At 42.1% G+C, this 14,216-nt stretch overlaps 1 protein-coding gene across 2 annotated transcripts in view; it reads left to right on the forward strand.

Annotated features, from left to right (window-relative positions):
* The first annotated feature begins 567 nt into the window (after positions 1-567).
* CDH6 (cadherin 6) overlaps positions 568-14,216 on the forward strand; it is a 181,106-nt gene continuing 167,457 nt past the window's right edge. The window contains exon 1 of one of the 2 annotated variants that reach the window (XM_039356237.1): positions 568-1,132. The gene's annotated coding sequence lies outside the window, so the exon portion shown is untranslated. Of the gene's footprint in view, positions 1,133-1,529; positions 1,765-14,216 lie in introns of those variants that run through there. The other variant, XM_039356238.1, reaches the window with a different exon arrangement.

Raw genomic sequence — 14,216 nt, forward strand, 5'->3', positions numbered from 1 at the left:
CCAGGTTCAAACAGAAGGACCTGGATGCTTGTACTTGGATTCTTGCCCAGAGTTGGAGACTGAGCCCCCTGCCCTAATGGCCCTCTTTCCTCCCTTTCTACAAAAACTAATTGTAAATCAAATCACAGGCTTGACCGTTCAAGTCAGCTTTTCTAGAGTGCGCCTACCTACAAGGCTTCAACCAAGGGTCTATTTTAGCACCTGCGCCATTTGATTTCTATATCCATGATAAGGTGGCCGAGCTCCTAGAAGCAATCTTTCCCCAAATGTGCAAAAATAAAAAAAAATCTGGGGATCAGTGACTTTAAACCCGGGAGTATGGGTAGTAACCGAGAGACTGAGGGCGGAGGAGATAAATCTACCTCTTAAAGGCATAGGCAACGAACACACAAATGCCTGAACACACTTAGTTGTTGGCCGGATAAGGACTTGCTGGAGCGATTCCCCCCCCCCCGCCCGCCAAGAAAGCCAGTCTTTGTCACCCATTCAGACAAGCGCGGGAGGAGGGGGGTCCTTCCACAAAGACCTCCCCCTCGTCCCTCCCATCTCATTCACTTGCAAATCGCCGGGTGCCTGGAAGAGGCGATTTCTCTTTCCCCCCAGCCTTTAACCTTCCTCTCGGAGGCTGCAGTTCTAAGCGGCGCGGCCGAGAGAGCAGCAGCAGCCGCCGCCGCAGCAGCAGCAGCAGCAACGGGAGCGTCCAGTAGCTGCGCGTCTGCAAGGGACCGGGCGAGGGATCGTGCCCCTCTTCTTCTTCTTCCTCCTCCTCCTCCTTATTCTCTTCTTGTTCGCCTTCCTCGTATTCTTCTCCCCTTCAGAGCCTGGCGAGGGCTGAGTGGGCATTGCATCGAACCCGCCCCCCTCCCCAGAGCCCTCTGCCTTGGCTCCCCCTCCTTCCTTCCCCCCCCCCCCACTAAAGGCAGAGTTGTAAAAGGGATGCTGGGCGAGCAAGAGACGGAAGAGCCCCGGTCCAAGAAAGTCGCCGCCGCACCATCAGCCGCCGCAGGAGCAGAGGAGGCGGAGAAAGGCAGCCGGAGTAGCGGCGCCGTTGCCACCGACGCCTGGCCGCGTTTCCTGCCCGGCTTTGTAAACTGAGAGGCTCAAAACCATCCTTCGCCTGCGCTTCCCCACGGTAAGGCTGGGACAAGCTGAGGCTTTGAGCTTCGGGAAAGCCGCCGCCGTCGCCCCCCCCCCCCAGGTCCGCGGGAAACCTGCCGGCAAAGTGGCTCCTCTTCCCTTTGGGGTGGCGTCGGCTTCTCTCTTTCTCTCTCTCTCTCTCTCTCTCTCTCACGCCGTCTCGCTCCTCTCTCTCTCTCTCTCTCTCTCTCTCCCTGTTTATTTGTTTGTTTGTTTGGGCTGCCGTAAAAGCTCAGCCCTTCCTGGTTGTTTGCAAAAGTTGGCAGGTCCGTTAGTCGGGGGGGGGGGGGAGCAGACGAGGAGCCGGGATTCGCGCACTGGCAACGCAACGCTCTGGAAAGCTGGGGAAAGGCAGCGCGCCTGCTTGGCGCACGGATAGGGTGGCAATTGGATGCGCGAAATTAATGGGCTCGTTAGGAGGAGTGCGGTCCCCGTCGCCTTAAGTAGAGGAGTCGGATGCCTTTGCCTGACTGCCGTTTGCGAAGCCGGCCGGATCCCGAGAAGCTCCCAAAAGCCTCCTCTTTTTTGCTGGCTTTTTTTTTTTCTTCAAAGAAAAAAACTTCTCCGGAGATCTGATTTATTTTTTTTTCCCCCTCTTCTGGGCCGAGGAAAGAAGGAGAGCCGGTGGTAAGGTTGCTGATTTAGAATGGATGCGCGGCTGAAAGAAAAGGTTTTCTGTTAGGAAGAGCTGGGAGGGAGGGAGGGAGGGAGGGAGGGGGAGAGAGAGAAAGAGAGAGAGAGAGAGAGAGAGAGAGAGAGAAATTGCTGAAGCCAGCGGCTAAACTACAACACCTCGTGCAGGTTAAACGGAGGAAAACATGGGGGGGGGAGATGTATAGATGGGCACTGAGGGATTCTAGAAAATGTTAGGGTGAGACAAAAATCTAGATATTGAAACGCAGTCTGTGTGTGTTTGTCTGTGTGTGTGTGTGTGTGTGTGTGTGTGTGTGTGAGTGTTTTAATTCAAAGGCTGGAGGAATTGCGGGATAGGTAAATGGCCCCGAGGTCAGCGGTTATGAATGAGGTCTTGACAGTGCTGCAATAAAATCCATATTTTATGGAGAGTTAAATGCAGCGCTTTGGAAGTGCAATTGGATAGTCGTAGATACGGTAACTCCTGATGACATTCAAGGATCATCATGAAGTGTAATGGCTAAGATTACACTCCGCTCAGAAGCACATCTGCTGCCTTTAACCAGAAAGGGATCAAGAGCACATCTGCTGTTCCTCCTCCAGAGATACACCAAAGAGGTCAAGGGATGTTTCTTTATGGCCCCTATTAAAGTTTTTTCTGGCTTCACATGGGAGAGAGAGGGAGACAGATGCTTTAGACCTTTTTCTAAGAGCGAGCCAAACTGCATGACTGAAAAGCAAATATCTTTAAACAGAACCAGTGTAGTTTTCCAGTCGGTTACTCAAGAAAAAATAGTTTGCTGGGTCATGCATTTATGGTGGAATCAGCAAATTACTCCGTAGATGAAACAACATTCCCACATGGTTCTTGCTTGCTGCGTTAAAAGTTCTGAGCAAGACATGCTTTATATTATGTGCAGATATGTCTGCAAATTTACATGAAAAAAAACGGTGCTAGATGTGGGATTACATTAAAGATATTTGCATATACTGTAGAAGCACCCACATGCAAATATTTCCCTGCCTTGCTTTTTTAGAGAGTTACTACAGAGGAGGTACAGTGGGAAAGTATTTGGTGGAAATGTGCATCTCTGAGCTTGCCAGATAAAAAATCCCCAGTCTTGCTCTCTGCAGGAGCTTTCTTTGGAGGTTGCGATGGCGCTGCCCTAAATCTGTGCCTTGAACTTTAAATGTTCTAGCAAATTGATTGAGAACTCCCTCTTCCTCTGACATGACAAGAATGATTGAGGACGTCAGCGTCTCCCTTCCCCCCCCCATGTCTTGCCTCTTTGTTTTTGAAGGGCACATCTTTTCCTTGGGAAGCAGGATGGGGAATCTGCAGACGAGCCTTGCTCTTCACTGTTTCTCTTTTAAGATACAAATGCGGATCTCTGTCCAGTTGCCACAGTGAGAGGAAGTGATTGAATGTGCTAATAAACAGCGGCAGGTCCCGAATCGCTTCCCACTGATTTTATCCCAGCCTTTGTCTGTTTCCTGGCATGTTTAGCCAGGCTTTTCTGCCCCCAGTTTTGAGCAATTGGCAACCCTAGTCCCTAGTTGTTCAGATACGAGAAGCAGAGGAGAGGTTCTTAAAAGCAAGTCAGTACTATTCAGATTGAAGGTAGCTTCAATCTTCTGCAGCCATTTGAGGGCTTTGGAAGTGTCCCCTTTAGGGATTAAAGTCCCGTTTCCTATTGATAATAGTTTTCACACTTGTGAAAAGGCTAGCCTATTCTAGATTGTGCTGATTAAAGATCTTTCAATGTGTGCAGTGAGAGCAAATCTCTTGCAGCCGAAAATTCTTCATCCCAATGGAGAGAAAGGTTAGAGCATTAAAAGATGAGGCACCAAAACCAGTACCAAGGAACCTATTGAAGATGTATCCCAGTTCCCTTTGCACGTGCATAGAATGAGTATCAGAAACTTGTATGAAAGTTTGAACAAATGTTTCACCAAAATGTTTTGCTTTTTTTGAAGAATTTTTCCCTCCTCATAACCTGCCTGTTCATATTTTGGGATGGAAATTTAAGGAGACCTCCCTTCCCAGTTAATTGTGATGCTGCAAATCTTGAACACATTTTATTTCATCATTTATTTTATGTATGTGATGTGTGTGTGTGTGTAGGGGGGAAGAGGGGGGGAGAGATAATCCAATATAGGTATATTTTAATGCCATGTTCTAATATTAAAGCTTATTTAGATAGCAACTTTGTTATGGAAGTTTATGAAATTTGAAGCAGCTAGCAAAACTGAAATTAATCCATTGGTCACAGCATTAACCTCACTGCCAAACCAAGCTTTAAATCATGATTTATGATCGTGCATTGGCATAAACATTAACCTGCCACGTTGCAATGATTCTGATGTGAGAAATTAACAACGTTGCCACTAAAGATTAGTAGAGTCAGGCTCCGATGTGAATTTTCTTTATATTTATTTATCAGGTGGGCATTGATATTTATTCATTTATTGATATGGATTTTCTTTATTTTCTTTGTTTATTGTTAGCCCACTTTTATTACTTTATAAGTAACTCAAGGCGGTGAACATACCTACTGCTTGCAGACCAGCTGTTTTGACTATGGTCTCAAAGCAGGCATAGTACACTTCATAAAGTGGAAGGAACACAATGGTTGCATTTGTGAGTTCACTTAAGCTATTTGACTTAGATTTGCACTTTGAATAAATGTTCTCCCTAATCTGTAAAATAATGGAAAAACAAAAGAGGGTTCTTATGTCTTGCCCTTTGGGATTACTGTTGGATACCAATCTAGTCTTCTATGTAGTTTTTTAAATAAAATTTGAGAAGGAAGCACTCTTGATGTGACTAGGATTCTACTGCTAATGTTCCCTTGGAGAACATATCTGTAGTTTTATGTATAAACACCTGAATGAGCAATCCTGTGGATTAGTAAACCAGTTTTCCTGTTGACTCAGTGCGTAAGTCAACTTGCACTTTATGGCTTTCAAATCTGAAAGGTTTTTAACTATTGGAATTTGACAGAATGAGATTTTCTTTCCTTATTGGCTTCTGTCTTGGAACCTTTCTCTGACTGAAGTGGGGATGTGAGGGTAGTGTGTGTGTGTATGTGTGTGTGCATGTTTGTGTGTGTGTGTGTTTTGACAAGAAATTAGTTCTAATTCAGGACCTGTAGATCTACCTCGTCTACAAAAAATGGTGTAAGAACAGATTATCAATACTTTTCCAAGCCTTTCTGTCCTCTGAATTATGAATCTTACAGGCAAAGAATCTATCCATTGCAAAGAATTCTTTAAAAATGTAATGGTAACATTTTCATCAAGATATTTTACTGGATTGCTAATTTTGAGCTAGGTTCTCAGTCTTGGTCATTTGCTTTTGAGAAAGATACCTTATCTGATCTTGATTAAATTATTTAGCATAATTTTCTTTTAAAACAATAAGAAGCTTCAGTATATGGACATGTCATTGAGTTCTGAAATGTCATGTTTATGCTTAGAGGTCAGCAAGTTTCATACAATTGTTGATCTTGGCCCACCTAGATATTTTTATTTAAATGGGTATAGAAGGAAGAACTACCAAATCAAAGTTATGAACATTTGCAATTGAATGTTGGTGGAAGGTGAAATTCATCTGACTTTTGCCATGGTGCTAGTTCTCTGGAAAAAGGATATTGACTTCATATTTCAATACAACTTGGAAGGCAAAATCAGAAAACTACATGTGAATTGAAATAGGTTATATGAGAAATGTTTATATATGGGAATGAATTATATTAACTATGCATGATTTATTTGATATTTTGGTATGTTTGTCCTGACCTACCTCCTTTTTGTCTCAGCTCCACCCACATTTTGAAGAATGAACTTCGGGATACCATTTATGGTTCTTAGATCAGGAACCTGCTATATGTTCTTAAAATAAAACCCAGAAAGCCAACTCAATTTAAAAACACACAATTTCTTAGTATCCAACAGATCCTTAACACAATAGTTGATATTTCTCTCTCTCTCTTTATCACACCACACATACACACGCACACACATTGTGTATATATACATACACACACATACAGTTTATATACAGTATATATATTTTCTAGGAACATTTCCAAATTAAGAGTCTTGTTTTTTCAGCTGTCCCCAAATATTCAAACTATTCCTTTCATGTAAGGTGAAGATTATTTTGAAGGTATCCTATGTTCTGTGCATTGATCCAATAAGTATCAGTTGGTCCTATATTTGTCCCAGAGACTATGAAATCCTAATGTAGTCAGCATGAATATTTAAGTTCCATGCATGTCATCTAGCAATAGATTCTCTTGGCATTTCAGATGCTTACAGATCTATTATGGGATGTTATGATAATATCAGTCAATGTGCAAAGGATTGATTTTATCTATAGGTGGATGATTATCAAATGCTTTATTGAAATCTAAGTATACTATGTCCACAGCATTTAGCTGATCCACTAATTTAGTCACTTTGTCAAATAATGAGATAAAATTTGCTTGGCATGATCTGTTTTTGACTAATTCATGTTTGTTACTGGTTATAACTTTGTTTGCTTGTAGGTGCTTGCTTGTAGGTGCTTACCCCTTTATGGATTACTGCCTTGTCGTGGCGAAGGGGCTTGCATAACTCAATGAAGCTATAAGCTATGCCGTGCAGGGCCACCCAAGACGGACAGGTTATAGCAGAGAGTTCTGACAAAATGTGATCCACTGGAGAAGGAAATGGCAAACCACTCCAGTATCTTTGCCATGAAAACCCCATGGACAGTACTAAAAGGAAAAAAGATATGACGCTGGAAGATGAGCCCCTCAGGTCGGAAGGTGTCCAATATGCTACTGGGTAAGAGCAGAGGGCTAGTACTAGTAGCGCCAGAAAGAATGAAGCAACTGGGCCAAAGCCGAAAGGACGCTCAGCTGTGGATATATCTGGTGGTGAAAGGAAAGTCCGATGCTGTAAAGATTTTTTCTCCATAGGAACCTGGAATGTAAGATCAATGAATCAAGGCAAGCTAGACGTAGTCAAAAAAGAGATGACAAGACTGAACATCGACATCTTAGGAATCAGCGAACTAAAATGGACAGGAATGGGTGAATTTAACTCAGATGACCATCAGGTATACTACTATGGGCAAGAATCCCTCAGAAGAAATGGAGTAGCCTTCATAGTCAATAAAAGATTAGGAAAAGCAATACTGGGATACAATCCCCAAAATGACAGAATGATCTCAATTCGAATCCAAGGAAAACCATTCAATATCACAATAGTCCAAATCTATGCCCCAACCACTGGTGCTGAAGAGGATGAAATTGACCAGTTTTATGAAGCCCTACAGCACCTTATAGAATTAACACCAAAAAATGATGTCCTTATCATCATGGGGGATTGGAATGCTAAGGTAGGAAGCCAAAAGATAATCGGAATAACAGGCAAGTTTGGCCTTGGAGTACAAAATGAAGCAGGGCACAGGCTAATAGAATTTTGTCAAGAGAATATGATGGTCATAACAAACACTCTTTTCCAACAACCCAAGACATCACCAGACGGTCAACATAGAAATCAGATTGACTATGTGCTCTGCAGGCAAAGATGGAGAAGCTCTATACAGTCAGTAAAAACAAGACCAGGAGCTGACTGTGGCTCAGATCATGAGCTTCTCATTGCAAAATTTAGGCTTAAATTGAAGAAAGTAGGGAAAAGCACTAGGCCACTCAGGTATGAACTAAATCATATTCCTGATGAATATACAGTAGAGGTGACAAATAAATTTAAGGAATTAGATCTGATAGACAGAGTGCCTGAAGAACTATGGATGGAAGTTCGCAACATTGTACAAGAGGTAGCAACTAAAACCATCCCCAAGAAAAAGAAATGCAAGAAAGCAAAATGGCTGTCTGAGGAAGCTTTGCAAATAGCTGAGGAAAGAAGGGAAGTGAAAGGCAAGGGAGAAAGAGAAAGATACACCCAATTGAATGCAGAATTCCAGAGAGTAGCTAGAAGAGATAAGAATGCCCTCTTAAATGAACAGTGCAAAGAAATAGAACAAAACAACAGAATAGGGAGGACCAGAGATCTCTTCAAGAAAATTGGAGATATGAAGGGAACATTTCATGCAAAGATGGGCATGATAAAGGACCAAAATGGCAGAGACCTAACAGAGGCAAAAGAGATTAAGAAGAGATGGCAAAACTACACAGAAGAACTATACAAGAATGAGCTTAACATCCCAGATAACCACAATGAGATGGTCATTGACCTCGAACCAGACATCCTAGAATGTGAAGTGAAATGGGCCTTAGAAAATCTGAGCAACAACAAAGTAGTGGAGGTGACAGTATTCCAGCTGAGCTATTCAAAATCTTAAAAGACGATGCAGTAAAAGTGCTACACTCAATGTGCCAGCAAATTTGGAAAACTCAACAGTGGCCACAGGATTGGAAAAGGTCAGTTTACATTCCAATTCCAAAGAAAGGCAATGCCAAAGAATGTTCAAACTATCGCACCATTGCACTCATTTCACATGCTAGTAAAGTTATGCTTAAAATCCTACAAGCTAGACTACAGCAGTATGTGGATCGAGAACTACCAGAAGTACAGGCAGGATTTCGAAGAGGAAGAGGAACTAGAGATCAAATTGCCAACATACGCTGGATCATGGAGAAAGCTAGGGAGTTCCAGAAAAACATCTACTTCTGCTTCATTGACTATGCTAAAGCCTTTGATTGTGTGGATCACAACAAATTGTGGCAAGTTCTTAAAGAGATGGGAGTACCAGACCATCTCATTTGTTTCTTGAGAAACTTATATGCGGGTCAAGAAGCAACAGTGAGAACTGGACACGGAACCACTGATGGGTTCAAAATTGGAAAAGGAGTCCGGCAAGGCTGTATACTGTCACCCTGCCTATTTAACTTATATGCAGAGCACATCATGAGAAAGGCAGGGCTAGATGAATCAAAAGTTGGAATTAAGATTGCCGGGAGAAATATCAACAACCTAAGATATGCGGATGATACCACTCTAATGGCAGAAAGTGAAGAGGAACTAAAGAGCCTCTTGATGCGGGTGAAGGAGGAGAGTGCAAAAGTAGGCTTGAAACTCAACATTAAGAAAACCAAAATCATGGCATCCGGCCCTCTCAATTCCTGGCAATAGATGGGGAAGAAATGGAGGTAGTGACAGATTTTATTTTTCTGGGCTCAAAGATCACCTCAGATGGGGACTGCAGCCAAGAAATTAAAAGACGCTTGCTCCTGGGGAGGAAAGCTATGGCAAATCTAGACAGCATACTAAAAAGCAGAGACCTCACCCTGCCAACACAAGTGCGTATAGTCCAGGCCATGGTTTTCCCAGTTGCAATGTATGGCTGTGAAAGTTGGACCATAAGAAAGGCTGAGCGTAAAAGAATTGAGGCCTTTGAACTATGGTGCTGGAGAAGACTCCTGCAAGTCCTCAAGACTGCAAGGTGTTCAAACCGGTCAGTCCTAGAAGAGATCAACCCTGACTGCTCTTTAGAAGGCCAGATCCTGAAGTTGAAACTCAAATACTTTGGCCACTTAATGAGAAGGAAGGACTCACTGGAAAAGGGCCTAATGCTGGGAAAGATTGAGGGCAATAGAAGAAGGGGACGACAGAGAATGAGATGGCTGGATGGAGTCACTGAAGCAGTAGGTGTGAACTTAAATGGACTCCAAAAGATGGTAGAGGACAAGAAGACCTGGAGGAACGTTGTCCATGGAGTCGCGATGGGTCGGACACGACTTCGCAATTAACAACAACAACAACAGGTGCTTGCAGATTTGTTGTTTAATTATCTTTTCCAAGATCTTTCCAGGTATTGGTGTCAAGCTGATTGGTCTTTCATTTCCTGGATCTGCTTCCCCCCCTCCTTTTTTGAAGGAAAAAAGCTGTGGTCCTCACAAATATTTCAAGGAATATATGGAATATATTAAACGCCAATAAAATACATTGTTTATTGGAAGAATTATCCTAATTCCCAAGTAAATAAATACATATATGCATCAGGCCATTGTATGGTAATAGAAGACTTAGTTATAATTGTTCTTTGATGCCATAAGAAATATTCCTATTCAAATGTATTCCCATTCAAACAACTAACCCCAAGATATTTGTTTTCTGAGCAATGACTTTCAATGGGAAGCTTAAAAATCAGAACAAAGTCTCTCTGAATAAAACCACCTCATTAAAAGAAATTAATGTTGGTTGGATTATGCTTATATTTTTGCCCCAAAAGGCAGAGTGATACAGAACTGATTATTTCATTTTCACAAGTGGATATATTCAGACTCAGCTTCCTAGCACATGTCTATCTGAGATGTGAATAGTCTATGTAAATGATACAGATTGAGCAAGAGAAGCAAGCAGAGCCACAAACATTTCGAATTTGTTTATGTCCGTATTATTTTGACTCTTCCAGTTTCCAATTTGGCAACTTATTGCCAAAAACCCACAATTCTAAAATCAACTAGCCAAAGAACACTTCAGAACAAGCAAAAGCTCTGTATATTTGACCACTTTTGGTGTCTTGACCTTTAAGAAACAGGATTTTCAAAGCCCTGTCCCACAGTAATATAGGCAGACAGTTTAAGGCAGGGTATAATGAGTAGACATACAGTATGTATTTAGTGCATTGTATTTAGTGTATTGTATTTAATGCCTTTTACTCAAGGGTTCTTTTGTCCTCTTGAATCACCTCCAAATGTATATGTTACATTTCCTACCTTCTCTTTATGTTGTATCTCAGGTGCACTGGAAGGGATGATTCCTATCAAACATGCTGTGCACACAGATGTCCTCCTCACATCTATCCTCACACAGCTTTCTTTTGAATGAACACAGTTGTAGCACTCTTTCCTCTCTGTATAGTGTTTCATATGTAAGAGCTGATTCTACACAGAGATCAAGCAAGCAATCCTCCAGAATGTATTCCCATCAACTACCACTGGTACTATACTGTTCCCAGGGTGGGGTGGGGAGAACTTTAAGGGTGGCATTTAATAAGATAAGAATATCCCATCTCTCTCTGTAAAAATTGCACATCTTTTACTGATGTCATTGAAAATAGTATGCAGATCCACACTGGTATTATGAACTTAACAATATACAAAGCTGAATAACCATCCGACAATCAAATAATTCTGCTTTTCAACCCATTCAAAATGGATTCACTCTAAGTGACTCTTCCAATATCTTCTCTAGCTGATTGTTTACGGCGACAGTTCTTCATTCTCCCTTTCTCCCTGGCCTGGAATCTTTTTCCTCTTTGGCTAGATTTCCAAAAGGCTTCTCTGTTTCTCCTCATGGTGAAATTCCAGCTCTCCAGCTCACATTGTCATAATCTCCAATGATGACTCTGGTATTCCTTGCACAAAGCCTTATGCTTGCTTTCCTTCACCTCTTGTTCATGAGTAAACTTTCTGCCAGTTCCTCTTTTTGTTGTCTCCTTTCATCAGAATTCTTTGAAGTTGCAGCATAACCACTTTCTCCACAACCTTCTCTGAAGAGGGAAGTTTGGAAATTGGACAAAAACTGTCCAGACTTGATGGGTCAAATGATGGTCCTTGAGAAGTGAGCAAACCACTACCTTATTAACACCTGGCAGAATCATCCCCTCCATCAAGGAAGAATTAACACTACCTGAGCCCAATCACATGTTCCTCTGGGGCAGCTTTGATCCACCTAAGGACATGGAACCAATACAGAAGTGACCAAACTAACAGCTACAAGGACCCTGCATTTCCTCAAGGTCAACAGGATCAAACTCTTTCCAGATAACCATGCAAGACTTAGCTCCCCTAGCCTTCTGCTGTGACCCTGCTTCAAGGCCAGATTCCAATGCAGAACTGTCTACACAGTGAAGAGCTTCTTTGTCTCTTCCAAAAACTAGCACCTACCTCTACCTGCCGTCTTGTATCCTGCAATCTGAGTGTAGAACTTAAACATTTAGCTATCCTTTGTCTTGCTTCCAAGATGCCTGTCCATCTCTCCCCTACCCCAAGCACATATATATGCATGGAATCAATGTTAAGATATTTTTTTGTGATTAATGCCTGAAACACCCAAAAGTCAAAATGATCTATAATACTTAGCACAGTCTACTTTTTCTATAGCTGTATAACCTCTTGCCAGGAAAATGATATACTGACCTGACTTTCCTTATATTCTGCTTGGTTTGGTGGAATTGTATATAAACCCATCCCCCAAAGGAGGAGGAGGAGGAAGAAGAGGAGGAGGATAAAGTTTAGACACTGTGGCTTGGAGGTGTTTATGGACCACATATTATATCTTTTGTGAAACACCAAACAATGTGTTAAGATCATTTATATAATTTGCTGAAGATGAGATGGGGAAAGTGTAATGTGTAACAGGAGTTAACTTTCAAATTTCAAGGTTTTGCAGATGCCACTGAAAATTACAAACACAGGAAGGTTCTGACTCTTCAGTGATTATTGTCAGTACAATGGCCTTTCTTCTGATTTCTTCTATTGACAAGTTGGCTGGAAACATTTTTTTTTCCTGTTGGAGAGTTTCACATTGGCATGACAGAATCATAAGGAACAGGTCATACAGAGATCAAACCTCACACTCACTAACACTGATGATGTTACCTAGTCAGATAATGAAACATCTGCAAGCAAACAAGTAACCTCAGAGGGTACCAATAGCTACACAGATCAACCCTAAGCTAGATATGTTCTCTTCTTTTAGAGCAGCGGTTCTCAACCTATGGGTTGCGACCCCATTTGGGGTCAATTGACCATTTTTCAGGGGTCACCAAAGGCGGCGATCTGCCATTTTCTCCCCTCCGGGGGCGGTGCCGCGCATGTGCACCGCGCATGGGGGCAGTGCCGTGCCTCCGGGGGCGGCCCCCGCATGCACACCACGCAGAGGGCAGCCCCGTGCATGCGCACCACGCGTGGGGGCGGCGCTGCGCCGCGCATGCGCATAACGTTTGTGTGACAGGGGTCGCCGTCACACAAACGTTGAGAACCGCTGTTTTAGAGTAATAGGGATTCAGGGTAAACCTACATTTTTTTTGTTCCATAGATTGTGTGTGGATCTGCAGAGCAACAGTTATTGCAATGAAAGCCATCAAACTCCAAAAGTCAAATTCTTTTCAAGTTTCAGCTCTGTTGATAGAAGCTCAGCAACAGCTCTGAGTATTATTAGCCCTGCTGGTTATTCTCCTTTTCATTTTCTCACTGATTAGCACACTGAGAAAAATAAAACACAGAAAAATACATCCCAAAGTCTAAAAGCCCATTCTGAATTTCTAAAAATGTTTGAAACCTTGGCTATAAATGAGAGTTTGGAGACTCAGATGTTCTCCATTCCTGTTCTTACACACTTGCCTCTCCTTGATTTTAGTCCAGACCACTATGAAAATCCTCAGGATTATGAGAAAACCATCAGTCTCCTTAGTAAGAAAAGTCCAGGACAGAGCTAGTTTAAATACCTGGAGGCAGCAGAAGAGAAGAGAAAGAACGGGAGAAAAATCACAAAATACAAAGACCTGCAAAAAACTGTGGCAAAAGAAAGCTAAAATACTTCCAATAGTAATAGGTGCCTTGGGAACAATCCCAAAACATCTGAAGCACCACTTGATCCCAAAACATCTGGAGCACCAAAGCATTGGCATGGACAAAATCATCAATCAAATGCAAAAGCTTCAGTTTACATACTGCAACAATACCTTTAACACCATCAAACATCATCTGCCTATCCCAGGTCCTTGGGAAGGACTTGATAGGTAAATAAAAAATACTAAATCCAGTCTAAACATCTGGCTGATTGTGTGACCAATCATCATAATAAATCACCATGACAAGACACAGTTCCATATCCCAAATACAGAAGGCTCGTTGGTTATATATCTTCCATCTGTTCAAGCTCAGATACTTGCCAACCTTGTTGTGTTTCAAACCAATCCATTTAATGATGCCCTTGCCTTTGGCAATATGGGGAGGCATTTATGGATGAATTAGGCTGCCATGCCAGAATGAATATTATAGTCAAAATGTAATGGATTTCATTTTAAATATAAAATACGCATCCTAGCCCTTCCAAATGTTGTCTTATGCTGTCTGTGCACATGATGTGCACACACACACACACACACACATACACACACACACAAAGACACAAGGAGAGAATGGGTGACAAGAACTATTCATGAATGCACCACTAGTGCTTGTTTAGCATCTTTGAATTGCTTCCTGCTAAAGTGATTTCTTTATCTCCTTACAACATTTACAATACCAGGCAAGATAATAGGTAGCGAATCTGTTCTGCATTTCCCATTTGTTTTGACTAACTGTGGTGTCAAATCGGGAATAGGTTAGAGAAAGACTCAGTTCAATAGAAGGAGACTGCAGATTACTAGGGGAATGAAAAGTCGAGATGTGGGCTTTTTCTGTTACAGCTTGAATGGGTTG

The sequence above is a fragment of the Crotalus tigris genome, unplaced genomic scaffold, assembly GCF_016545835.1.
Source record: "Crotalus tigris isolate CLP2741 ecotype Arizona unplaced genomic scaffold, ASM1654583v1 scf7180000018807.1825209, whole genome shotgun sequence".
Lineage (NCBI taxonomy): Eukaryota > Metazoa > Chordata > Lepidosauria > Squamata > Viperidae > Crotalus > Crotalus tigris.